General features: G+C 40.6%; 1 protein-coding gene and 1 long non-coding RNA gene across 9 annotated transcripts in view; both read right to left on the bottom strand.

Annotated features, from left to right (window-relative positions):
• LOC112474626 overlaps positions 1-3,203 on the bottom strand; it is a 12,188-nt gene extending 8,985 nt beyond the window's left edge. The window contains exon 1 of the long non-coding RNA XR_003044499.1: positions 2,470-3,203. This is a non-coding gene — a long non-coding RNA (uncharacterized LOC112474626). The remainder of the gene's footprint in view (positions 1-2,469) is intronic.
• Positions 1-15,598, bottom strand: part of ZNF827 (zinc finger protein 827) — a 150,049-nt gene that overhangs the window by 132,298 nt on the left and 2,153 nt on the right. The window lies entirely within an intron of this gene.

Raw genomic sequence — 15,598 nt, 5'->3', positions numbered from 1 at the left:
CCCACCCCACCTTCTGGCACACGCGTAAGAAGTTAAGGATGGATGACCAAACGGAAATGAAACCCCGAGGCAATTCCAAGGGCCCAGATACCCAACCATCCCCTCCGCGCAATCCAATCCGATGGTTTTATCCACTTTAATTCTCTTGGAAGAACCCCAGGGCTGGTTTCTTTTCTTCTTGGGGTTTCACTAAGAATGCTTCTGAGGTCTTTCACCTGGAAGAAATCTGGCCCTGTTCTCTAGTGCTCTGTCACCAAGAGTAACGCTCCAAAGGAGAAACCCTAACGCTAACCAACTTCCCAACAGAGCTCGATGCTTCTGGCAAAAATGAGGTTAGAGAATACACTCTACTCCTGCTTCAGATGAAGGCTCAACCTAAGGTAAATGCAAAAAAAAATAAAAAAAAACAAAATAAAAAAAAAAACCTTTGGCATTGAATATGTAGGATCCCAAAGGAACCTCACAGCCCCAAAGAGTGACCTCTTACATTATTCATATGTCAGTTCCTTTCATTCTTATAGACCTTTGGGCGGGAGGCGGGGGGAGGGGTCTATAAAATGCCTTAATTCTGTTATTTGAACAAGCACACCACTTTCTTTCTGTCTCATAGAACTGTCTGCAGTTCTCTAGCTGCCATGTTTGTCATATAAGAATGTAGTTAACTAGCTTAACTCCCACAGAAAACTTGTATGTGGAGAGGAAGATAAAAATGTACTGGGCAATTTAAAGTTCATTTGAGGAACACAAGTTTGAAAAGCTTTTTGATATAAATATGCTCAATTAATCAGGCTATATTGTAAACCTACATGTTTTGAAGTTACTTAGAGAAAGCCAAATCCTACTGGTATCACCACGTTATTCTCAGCAGTAGTGGATCCTGGTCAGCAGGGTTGGCAACCTTTTTCTGTGAATGGCCAGATCGTATACATTTCAGGCTTTGTGAGGCACATAATCTCTGTCCCATATTCTTTGTTGTTGTTGCTTTTTTTTAAAACAACCTTTGAAAAATGTAAAAACCATTCTTAGCTCAAGGACTGCACAAAAACAAGCCGTAGTTTGCTGACCCCTGCTCTAAAGAATAGGTACTTTTTCTCTGCAATAAAAGCAGGATGGTGCTTTCAAAGAGTATTGGAAATTCAGATAGACAGTGACAAGTTTCATCATCAGCTTCTTAATCCAGCCACTTGTGTGAGTCACTAAGCACCTTTGTGCCTGTTTCTTGACCTATAAAATGAAGGGTTAGAACTGATCAGTGATTTATAAACCATTCCTCAAGGAGCCCTGAGACTCCAGGGAAAGACATGGCTCGACGGATCCATCGCTACTCCTTTCCTTAGTCTATTCCTCACCAGCATGGCAGCTTTGATCTGTCTATATATTGGAGTTCTCCATCAAGGCAAGGGTTCCACTATTTGTTTTAGTTTAGTTTTAATTTTGAAAAACACTGTATTTTTTAGATGATTGCAGAAATCCTCCTGGTGCTAATCCTCTATGAATCCAGTATTGGATTATTGATCCCTTTGCAGTCGTTTTATTGGGAAGTGTCAGGTAGATAGGAAATGACTTAAAATCCTATATTGAAATATTTAAAGGAAGAGAAACAAAAGCAAGAAAGATTTTTTTCTAAGGGGCCACTTGAACTTATTTAGATCTATGGAAATCCATCATACAAGAGGGTTCCCAAGCCCCACCCCTGCTAATGAGAGAGAGTTCATTTTTGCATCTCTCTGCTTAAAGCTTTGGGAAAAGCGAGACAGTTTAGTAGTGGAAGGGGCACTGCTCTGAGACCTGGAGTTCTGGATTCTAATCAGAATTTGGAACTTACCAGCTACGTAACTCCCGATGTTTAACAAAAACCAGAGAGCCTACTAAATGCTAAGCCACACACTGGCTGTTAGGAATACAGTGATGAACCAGACAGATGTAGAACACTCTGCCTCCATTATCTGGATCCCTCATCCATAAAGGAGGGTCATAACACCTGCTCCTTCTCTCATCCACCGGTGGTCCTGCAGAGATGGCAAAGCACAGACGACAGAAACTACGAAACTACAGCTTCTCTTCCTCTTAAGTGCATGAAATAGACACAACTTCAAGAACTTAGCAAATTGATCAAATAAGGCCACGACAGGTTTTGCATGGCAAAAAACTACTTATGGAACATTTATAGAACATGAAGCAGCCTGGCAAACAGAAAAGGCACAAGCTTGGAGAGAAATTTTAACTCCAGACGCTTCTACTCAAATCTCACCCTGCCTCCCACTAAACCCACTAAGCCCATTCTCTCATTTCTAGGATAAGATACTGATACCCACACTTTGACAGGGTTACTGAGAAGGTAAATCAGAATTATGAAGTAAAGCACTTGGCATACAGTTAGCACTTAGTAACAGTTTCCCCTTTCCCTCCCTCCTACACACCCAGAAATCTCAGATGAGAGAACATTACATTTTAAATAGAGAGGCTTACCTCAAAATTGTTGATATGGGTACCCAGCTCTATATCATAATCACCTCAACCCAAGACGACAGGAAACTTCTAGTTGTTATGAGCATGGAATCCAGATGTGGAATATGCCCAGTCATCAGGAAAATCTTACAGTCTTGGCACAGTGTGAGGACAGAGAGAGAGCAGCAGCCAATAGCTGAGGGGAGACTCTGCAGTCTGGAATGTGCCACAGACTTCCAACCACAAACGTTCTCTCTTGCTCTGAGACTGTGGCATCCCCCTGTGGTGCAGGCCACGGCCTCTGCTCCTCTCAGCAGTCTCCTCCGGGAGCACATGACTTTCTCCAGTCATCTCCAGGCCACATCCAAGTGAGTGTCCGTGGCACTGGTCATCTCTCCTACCCAGCCCAGTTGTACAAGTCAGCCAAGTTGTTTTCTCACTTCTGACAGAGGAAGCCAGCAGGAGATGTTCTTCCAAATTCTTTCTACCCCTAAGACCCTTTGATTCTGTGACCCATTTTAAACTTCATTCATTCATTCATTCATTCAACCAACAACGTTTACGGAATACCTCCTATGTCTTTGATTCTGAGACCTGTTCTTAATTTTATTCATTCATTCATTTATTCAGCAATATTTACTGACCACCTACTATATGCCAGGTACTATTATGTGCAAAAATGAATAAGAAATAGTCCACACCCTTAAAAAGCTAACCGTCAACAAGGGCATAGATGAATAAGTCATTATAATGTACCATGGCAGGAATTATAAATGGCCTATGGAAACCAGGGGAGGGGATGCCTACGGCTGCCCAATAAGTGGGAAAACGGTAGGGAGGAGGGGAAACAGGACGGCTTCTCAAAGAACAGGTAGAAAGTTATTAGGCAAATCAGGTGGGTTGAAGACATCCCAGAAATAGAGACAAGAATATGCCAAAGTAAGAAGACGTAAGGAGCGTGGCAGTTTGCAAAACAGATAATCTGGTGTGACTGAAACAAGGGACATACAGGAAGGCAGAAGAAAGGGGGGTTCAGATGATGTTTATACTTTGCTAAAAACAGCAAACTTTATCCTTTTAGGGAATGCTAAAGATCCTCAATAAGGATTATCTGGATGGGGGGCGGGGGGACAAAGATCTCAGTCCTTATGAGGGAAAATGACAGCACAGAACCAAAGCAGTGCAAGGAGCAGGCACCATGAATTCTAAAGATATTTTTGAAGTCGAATCAACAAGACTTGGTGATCAATTCGTTGAGAGAGGAAAGGAAGAGGACGGCCTCTGGGATCATACCCAGGTTTCTGCCTGGGGTGAGCTGGTTAACGAATGGTGAATATAGTTAGCAACCTAGAAGAACTCGAGAAGGCCAGAAATACTCCTAGTTCCCCAGGCCTGAAAACTATAGCCATCTCTTATATGCGATTATGCATTCTCCGAGATAACTCATGCCGGAGCCGTGGTACCCACGTGAACTCTCCCTCTCTAACAGGCAGGCTAGAACGTCATGGAATAAACATGGAGCATCTTCATAGACCAACGGTGTTACATATACAGTTGCTGAGAAGAAAAATAATTTAACTGATGAGTTTATTTAAAACATTCCTTTTATTTTCAAACAGACATACATTCTAGAATAAAATGTATATGTTCCTCCAAATTTTCAGAAAGAACAAAAGACTTCAAGGATTCTTCAGAAGCTCTCAGAAGCGGAGAACCCTGGTGAAGTAAGCGTTCCCAGTATTCAGAGTTCTCTGCTTTTGGGGTTCTTCAGTAAAAATATTCACAAAGTGCTGCACAATAAAATTATCAAGTAAAGGTGAAGAAACACAAACACAGAGACTTGACATTTCCACGCCTCCGGAGACACCTTTGAGAACCGGTCCTCAAAGTGTGGTCTGTGGACCTCTCGGTGTCTCTCAGACCCTTCAGGAAGTCTCAAGATCAAAACATGCTAACACTAAAATGTTATTTGCCTTCTTTACTCTGTTGACATTTGCACTGATGATACAAAAGCAAGTTGGGTAAAATGCTGACACCTGAGCTTGAATCAAGGCGGTGGCACCAAATGATACTAGTCATCACTGTACTCTTCATCACCACATACTCACAGTAAAAACAAACACACACACACAAAAACACACAAACGAACAAAATAACCCTGCTAGTTTCACTTACAAATGCCTTTGATGAAGGAGCAGTAAAAATTATAAATTTTATTAAAGGCTCACCCTTGAGTAAACATCTTTTTAATATTCTATCGCATGTAATGAAATGTATGCATAAAGCACTTCTGACATTACTGAAAATGACAGCTGTCTCAAGGAAAAGGATACATGTGTGTGATTGAGCTGAGAGCTGACCTGGCCACTTTTTTTTTCATGGAATATCACTTTTAATTGAAATAACTGACAAACTATGGTCATTCAAATTTGGGTACCTTGCAGACTATTTCTTGAAGCAAGGCTGAAACTTTAAGAAAAACTGACAGTATTTGCAGCCAATGACAAAATTCAAGCTTTCAAGCGAGAATTAAATTTTAGAAAACCCATATCCCACATTGTGGATCTGACACCTTCCCCATACAGACTTTTCAAATAAGATCAATGTTGCTGTTAATAAATTTTTTACATTGTATAATGAAATGTGTCAACATTTGGTAGATCCACATAACTGAGTGAACCAATATATTTCAAATGACCAACGCATGACGTTACATGCATGATGATCCATTCAAAGTCAAGCCAGGCTGGTAGATTTTAATATAACAGAACACAAAAAGTTCATTGAATGGTTTGATTCCACATTACAACTAACCTTTAAGAAGCTACCTCTTTCTGAGTCTTGCCCTAGTGTCAAAGAATATTCATAATTATCTAAAAAAGCTCCTACACATCCGTGTGAAGCTGGATATTCTTCACATACTCCATCCAAAACACGTAGCAGCAGACATGAGAATCTAGTTGGCCTCTATTAAGCCAGACATTAAAGAGATTTGCAAAAATATAAAATAATGACATTCTTCTCACTAAATATTTCGGAAAAGGTATTTTTATAAAAATATGTTATTTATAGTTAATAATTAAGTATCACTCCTCTTCTAGAATATTTTACCCATCACTCTTACCCTGAGTTTCCTCAAACATTTACACATCTAATTCATATTATATATTGTCTCACACTTGTTAGCATATTGATTTATACTTATCCTCTGTGATTGTTTTGTGTCAACATTTGAAAAGAACAGTCAGCAGGGGCTGCATTCTATCTGTACAACTTCCATGAGCCAGATAAGGGCTTAAAATTTCTTAATTGAATAAGCATCAAGTAGAGACTACAACTCTTAGCCGATCAAAGATCAAATCCTCACTGCTCTAATGAGACATTGTGTGTTGACATATATCCTTATTCCCAAAAGGCTTTTGATTTACTATACTAAAATGTTTTCCCCTACTGTAGGAACAGATTCCCTGTTTTACAATAGAAACCAAGCAAAACAGCATTTACTTTATAGAATTCATTTTCATGATAATAAACAATTTTAGAATTCAACATTTCTCCTCCCCATCTCACTCTTCATTACTTGAAGTCCTTAAAAACCTCAGCCCTCACAAGTGGTTGATCTTCTGTATCATTCTGGAGCAATTTTATTTATTCAAGAAGCCTTTATCTTAATAAATCAAAGTTATCTTTCCTATAACCTGTACCACATTGGTCATATTCTCTGTTTTCTGCTCAGCATTCATACATCTATGAAAATACTTTCCAAGTCAAATTTTAATTATTTGTTTCCATCTCTTTTTCCACCCACTTGTCTCTGAGCTCCTTGAGAGCAGGCGACCACGCTCTATTCAGCTCTACAGATCCCTAATCCCTGGCACAGAAGCACTCAGTTACTGATGCATGAATGAATCAATGAATCAATGAATGAATCGATGAATCGGAATTTAGCATGAATGACAATTCAGAAGTTTACTCCTTTTTTCACTTGACAGAACTTCATATATTTGAATTACTTTACCATGCATGATTTTTATCCATCCTCACTCTTACCTTCCAATTAAGTACTCTGATTGCCTCAATCATTAATTCCTCGTATGATGATTTCAAAGAGCCCACAACATTCTAGTTGCCTCCCTTTCGGAGAGTACTTTATCAATCTCTCCCTTCAAATTAGGGCACCCAATTATACATGTGATCTAATTAGTTTACAAAACCAATGTCACCAACTTTGTTCTGAATTCAGAACTTAAATTAACTCAGCCAGTTCTGCTGAACTGCACCCATTCCTCAAAGGAAGGCTGAATTTTAAAGGTCGCTCATTGATGAACAGTGGTGTGGAAGTTAGAGAAATGTAGTTCTAATTTTACTTTAAATATTCCTACATAGCTTTCATTATTTATAATAAGCGTGAACTACTTTCATCATTAAAAGTCAACATAGCTTTTTAAAAATAAATTAATAAACAGAATTAACATCTGTGATTTCTACGGTTTCGGCCTTATGGAGTACACTTAAGTCATATTACAAACACTTGTATTTCTTTTCTTTTATATATGTTTTCTCACTTATCGACAAGTATTCGAGTAGCCATTAGTGTACAACACTTTTAACTATGATCAAGTAGTCTAGCCAACCCAAACCCTACTTCTAGATTATTAAATTTCTCTCTTCCAATAAATGCCAGAATGCAGTTCACTATAATTTGATTTCCCGCTTTCTTAAGGTCAGATTAAAACCCAGTAAGTTATCATTTGACATCTGCTTTCCCCTAGAAGGGAGAAATCAAAATGCACATTTCAGGAATATTTCCTAAAGCATAGAGTGTCCCACACTTTGTTTCCTCCCAAATACAGCTGTGTTTCATGACCTAGAGAGGATTGCTGGGTTAACAAATAGGGCCAAACAAGCACAGATTAGAAAACAACTCATAATTCTAGGCCATTATACAAAGGCAGTATTCTCCATATAGAGCATGTAATTCAGACCCCGGAGAGCGTCACTGCATGTGACTCTATTCTATTACCCTCTGCTGAGTCTAAAGTCAAAATCAATCTTTGAGAAAGAAATATTACTGGTGGACACAAATTTTCATGAATCACAGAGCAGTGTGCTCAATCAGCACCTAAGGGGTCCTCCTGGAGAGGAGGGTGTCTGAGAGGAGATGCAGCTGATAAAGGCAGGGCCTTCCGGTTGTGGGACCCCATGTATATTTCACAGATCTCAGATACACAATGGGCCTTAAGAGACCAACAGATAGTCAGTCCATCTAGTCCTTGACGGTGCTGACACTGGCGACCTTGAGCCCCTTTCTTTCTCTCTGTAACTCAGTTTCCACTTCTGTCCAATTGGTTGGAGAAGCAGCCCTTCCCTATCTGCCTCACAGTCAAATGATGTCAGTGAAAATGCTTTGTGAACAATGAAGCATAATCTAAATACTATTATCTATTTTACAAGATGGTGCTACTTAAGTACAGAGAGGTTAAGTGATTTGTCCAAGGTCACAAAGCTAATGAGAAACACTGATGATCGCGATGGGAAAGGGTGACAGAGACTACAGTCTGTGTCTCTTGCCTAGTGCAGATTCTTTCCTGAGCCTCTTGTTTCCAACCTGGAGGAGTTGGAGCCCATTGCTCAGGTCCAAGAGCTATTTTTAGGATTTAAGAGTAACAAATTATTGTCAATAAGATGCCCAGGCTCTACATCACATCTCTTTATTTTTGGCTGAAATGGCATCACCCACTGTGGGACATCTGGTTAGTTCAGGAGTCCTCCACCTTGACTACACATATTAGCATCACTCATGGGGGCTTTTTAAGAATGCCCATGCCCAGGCTCCTCTCTGGGCCAATTAAATTTAAATCTCTGGGGGTGCTTGTATTTTTAAAATCTCCTAGGAGATTCTAATATGCAGCCAGGGTTGAGATCCACTGGGTTGGCTGATGGGGATCAGAAACTGATAGGGAGCAATAATTGTCTTTGATGAATTACATAGTGCTGTTAAAGCAAGTCTACCGAGATCTTTAGTTGAAATGAATTCACACCTTATGTATATCAATGTGGCCGGTATTTATTGTGCATATACTATGTGCCAGACACAAGTCTAAATAAAAACATCTACATTTATGAACTCACTTGGTTCCCACAGAACCTACAATGCTCCATTTTACAGATGAGAAAACAGGCAGCAAACTGCAGTAACTTGCGAAGGTCATGGCTAAAATGTGGCACAGCCAGGATAGAACTCATGCATCCGGTGCCAGGCTTCCCATCCCGACACTACACTGCTTCTTGACACTGCCACAGAATGCGGTTTACAATGCCTTAGCCTCAGTGATGAATGAAAGGACCACAGAATGTTGGAGAATGTAGAACAGTTTCTAATCCAAACGTCTGCAGAGGCCGGAAGGTAAGGTACACGAGGGAGGTGGGCAGGTGCACGTGCAGACGGGGACGCAGCGGCAGAGTGGTCGGAACCGTGGCAGACTGACGAGCACATGTCCGGAGAAGGGAGACAGCCGCCAACGACTCCAGCAGATTGCTGCCATGTGGGTGGGTGGGCCCAGTGCAGCTGGCTCTTCCAAGTTTTCAAAAGAAGCTAAAAATTTGGATTTTCATGTGAAACGATCCATTTCCAAATGTTGTCTCAAGTTTTTAAACATACTGTGTGGGGAGAAATACATCAGTAGTAGCTTATGACCGCTTATATGACCTATCTCACATACACAACACACACATACACCTGAAGCCTTCATTTAAGATCCATTTACTGTGTTCTCTTGTTTGGGTTCTCTGCAATCAGAAACAGCAGACTCTGCCTTTTTTCCTCTCATGCAAAATTTCAAGTATTACCTATATAACACATGAAAAAACCAATATAAATTTCCCCTGGGTAATTTTAATCGGTGGACCGACTGTCGAATAAATGAAAACATTTATTAAACACCTATTCCCTCATTTGAATCTCATTATAAGTGTGAACATGGATCTACAATCTTCACTTTACAGTAAAACCCAGCCATAAGTCACGTGATTATTATACAATTCAGGTGTAATTCAGGTCAAATCATATACACAGAAGAACATGTCTCTATAGTAAAAGTTTAAAGTAATATTGTTGGCCTACGTAACAAGTATGAATAAAGCCCTATTATAAAAGCCTTATAAAAGAATTTTACCACATCATATTATTACTCATCACTCTAATGAGCTATATGGAAAATTTTTAAAAATTTAAAACACAAATCACCAAAAAGTTCTGGGTCAGAAACGCCTGTAGCCTAATCACAATCTAAGCAGATGGAAACCTATTTCATATACTTAATAACAGCTAATTCTTCTTGAGCTCTTTCAGTGCAGCAGGCACTGATCAGGCATGGTTTGCGTGAGTATATGATATTGATATTTATATAAGTATTCAATCAATCCTTACAATAACTCTATGATATAGAAACACTATTGAAAGATGAGGACCACAGAGGACAGGGAAGGTAAGTAATTTGCTCAAGGTCACACAGCTGGTTAGTGGCAGAGCTGGAATCTGAAGAGTCTGTACACTTGACCACTACATTACGAACTTAAAAAGCATGTGGTCTCTGTTTTCACTTAAGTCAGACCATATACAGCAGACATAGTGAAAAGAGGGCAAAGTCACATGATAATTTTCTCCCTCTCGTTACAAAACAGCAACAAAAGCTTTTAAAAATACACCATCAGACAACCTAGGACACTAGCACTATATAAGTTTAGAAAAATCTATCATCTTCCACCAGCACAGGAGCTTGTTTCGAAAGCTCAGAAGAGCAGAGTGCTGCTGACCGTGTAAAAGGCTGTTTTCCCCTGGCCTTCTCTGGTCCCCTTTGACGGTCAGCTTCTTCAGAGCACTTGAAACAGCTCACCCTGAGATCGCATCTCTCTCTCTCACTCCTTGTTTTTTTCCTTCACACCACACTTCTAATGGGTTCTAACAACTTTTCTGACCCATGTAGAAATTACAAGAAAGACAGAGAAATAGATATTATTTTAGGGTCAGCTTTTTCAGGCCCAAGCCTCAGAGAAAGTACATGTATTTCTTCCTTGTTGGTAGACAAAACTTGGCTGAATTTGGACTTTCTTAAAAACAGCAGCAAAGAGTACCTAAGCTTTACTCATTTAAGAACTCTAGAAACAGAACTTTGGTGGTGGAGCTTGTTTTTTAATAAGAGAATGGATGGCTGGAAACAATATCCTTTTTAGGCACACAGAATCTGCTGCATTTAATATAACCCTGGGTCAGTTTGTGAAAAGCAGAGTTGCTAAAGGCCACATGCTGATCTCACACCGTGGGCGTGTATCACTGTACATTTTATAAAATTAGCTACAGTGCAGCCTCTGTGTGTGTGTGTGTGTGTCTGTGTCTGTGTGTATATGCAGTGAAGCTGACTTTTATAAAATAAACAGCAATATGCACCCATGCAGCTGAAGATTTAGTATCAAGCCAAAGTCTGATTTTAATTTATGAAACTACCTTGTAACTACAGCAATTCTATCCCAAGGTAGGTCCTTGGGGAATGATAAGAGTCATCTGAGAGGCCCCTGCTTCAGCACCTAGTCACAAACTATTCTCTAATATCGTAAAAATGTAATTTACAGACAGAAGACAGAAACACTAAACTGCTCCTAAACAGGAGGGGGAAGGCAGCTAGAAACTTCAGCCCATCAAGTACCCTTAGCTATTTCTAAGGTCTATGCTTTACACATCAGTTTCTTATGAAATACAACAAACAAAAGACATTTCAGCTACCATGAAACATAAAGTATTTTGTACACTTGGCCCTAGGTGGTATGAATTACTGAGCCTACACCTAGCAAAGTAGGAAACAGAAAAGAATACATCAGAAACGGGACCTGGAATCTTCATTTACAATCTATATCTCTAAAATGTGATTCTTGATTACTTTAACTAAGCCAGAATAGTAATGAAATCTGATGGTGGGGGGCGGGGGACCCACGTCTTACCATAACTAGGCCTGGTCTGGATTTCTTTCCGATAAAACTCAAAATCTATTCTTTTACCCCAAAGCTTAAGGTCTTGAAAAATCTTGTGCTAGAAAGCTTTTAATGCCCCCCCCAGTCCTATTTTATAGGTCACACTCTCATTATCTCATTCTGCAATCAGTCTGATTAAATTATAGAAAATTACTAATCCATCACTCAGAATGGAGAGATCAGCTCCAGCCTATTTTGTTTTTCTGTCCTCCTATCCTGAGACTCTCGCAGATATTTTAAAAGGAAGAATGAGGGAGGGACAAGGCACCTTCAAGGAAGACTGAAGGATACACGGGAATAAGCTATCCTCAGGAATAAACTGCCCTTTAGCTTTCTCAGAGAGCATTCATTACTGACCAGTCACAGAGACCACAGGTGCTTTTTACACTGTGGCAACTTGGGCTCCACCATCATTTCCTTCACATCTTATCATCTTTGAGTCCAAAGATACCACTTTGCATCTAAATGACCAGAGTTAATGATGCTGGATGAGTTTTTCACTTGGGTGAAACTAACTAAACTCATACAGACAGGATCTGAACCCAAACTACTGGGATTACTAAATAAACTAGTTTAGCAACCCAGCCGGGCACCATACATTTCTAATCCAATCTTTTCTACAAAAACATCTTCACATAAGCAGGATTCCTTGTATTTGAAACCAGCGTTAGACCCCAGGAAAAACCTGCCTGGTTACTCCACCAACACAACACTATCCCCTGGGTGTTTCCATGACTTTTGTCTATCTAATTTTATAAGCCTTGTGAGACAGAGATTGTCCACATCTCTCTTGAAACTCCTCTAATGTTGGCCATTCAAAGGCTCTAAAACTTCAAATGCACAGCGAGCTGTAACCATGGCCGAAAGCTGTACAGTTTATACTTCTCCAGCATGATTTATTAACACTTTGCGCAGGAGGCTCGTCAACTCAGACCAGCTATGTATGCGTTGACATCCCTAGAGCGAGATGGCAGCACGTAGATAAATTAAAAATCAATTTTTTTATTAGAAATTATTTTGAAGCGTTAGAAGGAATCTGATTTTGAGCTTTCTGATTTTAACAGGAAAGCTCAGTGGACCCTACTTACTGTATTAGGAATATATGGATTTCTTTTAGGAGAACAAATCGTCATTATTGCCCAGAATAAGCCTAGCCTGCTGCGTGGGTACCTCAGAATCATTAGCTCTGGCTGACAGGAGCAGTGAAATATTTTACTACTTTGGACTCGAAATGTTTCCCTGTGGTTCTTGTCATGGTCAGGAGGTACTGCCTGGTCACTGAAAAAAATTAATAAGAATTAAATCTTCTACTCCTCTTCTTTCAGCAGACATATAAAGACTCTTAAAAATATAAAAGTAACGGATCCTGTTGCTGGTCCGTCATTTCGCTTCCCAATTTTACTAGAAAGCAAGAGAGAATTTTTAAAGTTTTGTTAATGAAGAGCACAATAAATAACCTGTTCTGGTCTTGACCCGCAACTGAGTAAACAATGAAAATACCAGAATAACAAAACAATTGTTTTCTTAACTTTTCCTTTGTGCTCTCTCCCTTGGGAACAGGCATGGGGCAGATTTCTAATGATAAATATAATAGGATCTAGTCATGTTTCTGGGTAGGTTGAAGCTAAAGAGGAAAACTTAAAAGTGCTGATGGGACCAATGGAAAAGGATTTACAGACGCAACAAACACAGGAGAAAGCCCTTCTTTATCCTTCCCCCCAGCGGAATAATGTTCCTAACGCGCTTAGCCCAGGCCTGGCTAGGCCAACAGTCACAGACAGTATCAGCTTCTCTCTCTTCCTCGTTCTTAGACTAACTTTTTAAAGCCATACAGTTTGGGATTCTGCTATAGATAAGTACATGGTATAGCTTCAGGGACCTTCAGGACTTTATTTTCTTTCTTTCTTTATTTTTGAGCATAGTATTGCACCTTCTTCATGGAAAGAACTTTTGTAAAAGAGCCATCCACAGCAGTAGTCATAGTTAAATCCCCAAGTGATAATGATTGCTTTAGGCCAAAAAATAAAGGCTTTATTTTGAGCAATAATTGTAAAAGCCACTTCTCAAAAATAATTTAGGTTTAACAACCTTTGTTGAGGGTCACCTCCAAAAGCTAGTACAGAATTTCTTTTTGATTCGTAGCCAGTAGGATCACCGTTCGACACTAAAGGACAGGCCTTTTTTTTTTTTTTTTGGCATATGTATGAGGACCATATAACACCGCTCTCCCCCCCCCCCCGCCCCGCCCCCTCTCTTCAGAGACCCAGGAGGAAATGACTGTGTAGAATTTTAAATCAGAAATCTAACGCTTAGGTTAGTAGTGTCAGGTTAAAGGCTCGCCCATCCCCAAAGCTAATTCAGTTCTGAACAGTCCCAGGGGTGTCTAGTTGAACAGAAGGAGCTAGGAAACCTTAGCAGGCCGAAGCCCAGCCTAGGGAATTGCTGAGACTCTGTGCCAGAGGCCGAAGCTCACCCCAGACTTGGTATCAGATAATATCAAGTGCCAGTCTGGATTTCCAGGACTGATCTACTCGAGGGTGGAACTTCCAGGTTCCCCAGTGTCTGTGCTGTGGAGTGGGAGGACTGTGGCCTTAGGACATCCACACTGTGCCTGGCTAGTTTGATATTAAATAACAGGAAAAAAAGATTCAACATATAAAATCTATCAGTAGCAATTGTTTATGGGAAGTGCAGAGACGGGGTGGGGGTGGGGGGCGGGGGCCAAGGCAGGGGCGACCTAAGACAAAGGGGAAAGCATTACAAATTTTCTAGAGATGGTTTTCACAAGTTTCTTTTTTTGTATTCTAATTAGAACTTCTTTTTATGGTTCTCTAGATTCTTAAAAACCTTATCCTGACAGTCAGTGGCTCTTAACCACTTTTGTATCTCCACAGAAGGGCTTTTAGATTACAAAACCAACTTTCCCCACCTTACTCTCCCACCTCTTACCCTCCCCAAATCTGCCCCTAGATCACCTCTTAAAACCCTGGGATGACTTCTATTAAGGCAACTTTAATCCCCAGACTAACTATATTTTAACTGATACAAAACATTCTCCAGGGAACCAAAAATCTTTCCCCCACACATAAACAAACAATAAAGAATTTAGCATTAAAACCGGGACTCAGGACTACAATTATATTCCACATTAAATACCAATTAACACTAATTTTACTAAAGTCAATATTTGTTACATCGCCACACCACTGCAAATTTCTTCAAGACTCACTCAGCACTTAGCAAGCCTTGGGTGACTGTGTCTGAATTGCAAAATACATCATTTGCCCAGAAATTGCTCTTAGTCCCAATGCAAATTCCTTATAAAACATGTGTAAACCATGCTTCGAACAGGCAGCACACATCCACAAAAATCCATTCAATGCAAAGGTAAATGGCAAAGCTTCTCAAATTAGGCTTCCCTTTAAAAACTGGAGGGACATTTACAGTGTTTCCAAAAGGTAATTGCTTCTTACTTCAGTAAAAGTGGCTTTATGTGACTAGAAGAGGGAGTTGATTTTTTTTTTAAGTGAATGCATAACAGTATCCAATTAGAGAACAGGGTGGGAGAGCCCACTCTCAAAATATAACTTAATCACCAGGCACCAGCGCGCAGGAAAGGTCCACCAAGCACATGAGCTAAAATGGAGCCTGAATTTCCTCTCAGACGGAGAGGGTAGTCGCACGAGGTCAGGGTCAAGGTCACCAGCAGGGCAGGCAGCAGCTGCCCGACAGCGCTACACACCACGGGAGGGAAGGCGGTCCATCTCCGTCACAACCGAAACAGATAAATCCCTTCTCCTCTCCTACCCTGCCTCTAACCCCGCCAACATTTTTTTTTTTTTTTTTTAAGCAGGAGGAGAGGAGAAGAAAGGAAAATGACCAAATAACCTCACCGCCCTGGTTTTCGCACACAAGCTCATCGGCTCCCAAAGTTGCCATCTAAGGGCAAGTTCGCAGAGAACACTGAAGCCCATTTTGTCCCAGCAGGGCCAGCCTCCCCCCGACCCCGCCAGAAATCCTGCCTTCTCTCCCCCCCGCCCCCACACCCCCGAAGAAAAGAGCTGGAACTGTGGCCGGCCGGCCATGTGCACGCACACACTCTGCCACCAACTGCTGCGAGTTTTCT

This window comes from Pteropus alecto, unplaced genomic scaffold (assembly GCF_000325575.1).
Source record: "Pteropus alecto unplaced genomic scaffold, ASM32557v1 scaffold50, whole genome shotgun sequence".
Classification (NCBI taxonomy): domain Eukaryota; kingdom Metazoa; phylum Chordata; class Mammalia; order Chiroptera; family Pteropodidae; genus Pteropus; species Pteropus alecto.
Note: the sequence above shows the minus strand (reverse complement) of the source record. Positions and strands in the feature narration are given on the sequence as shown.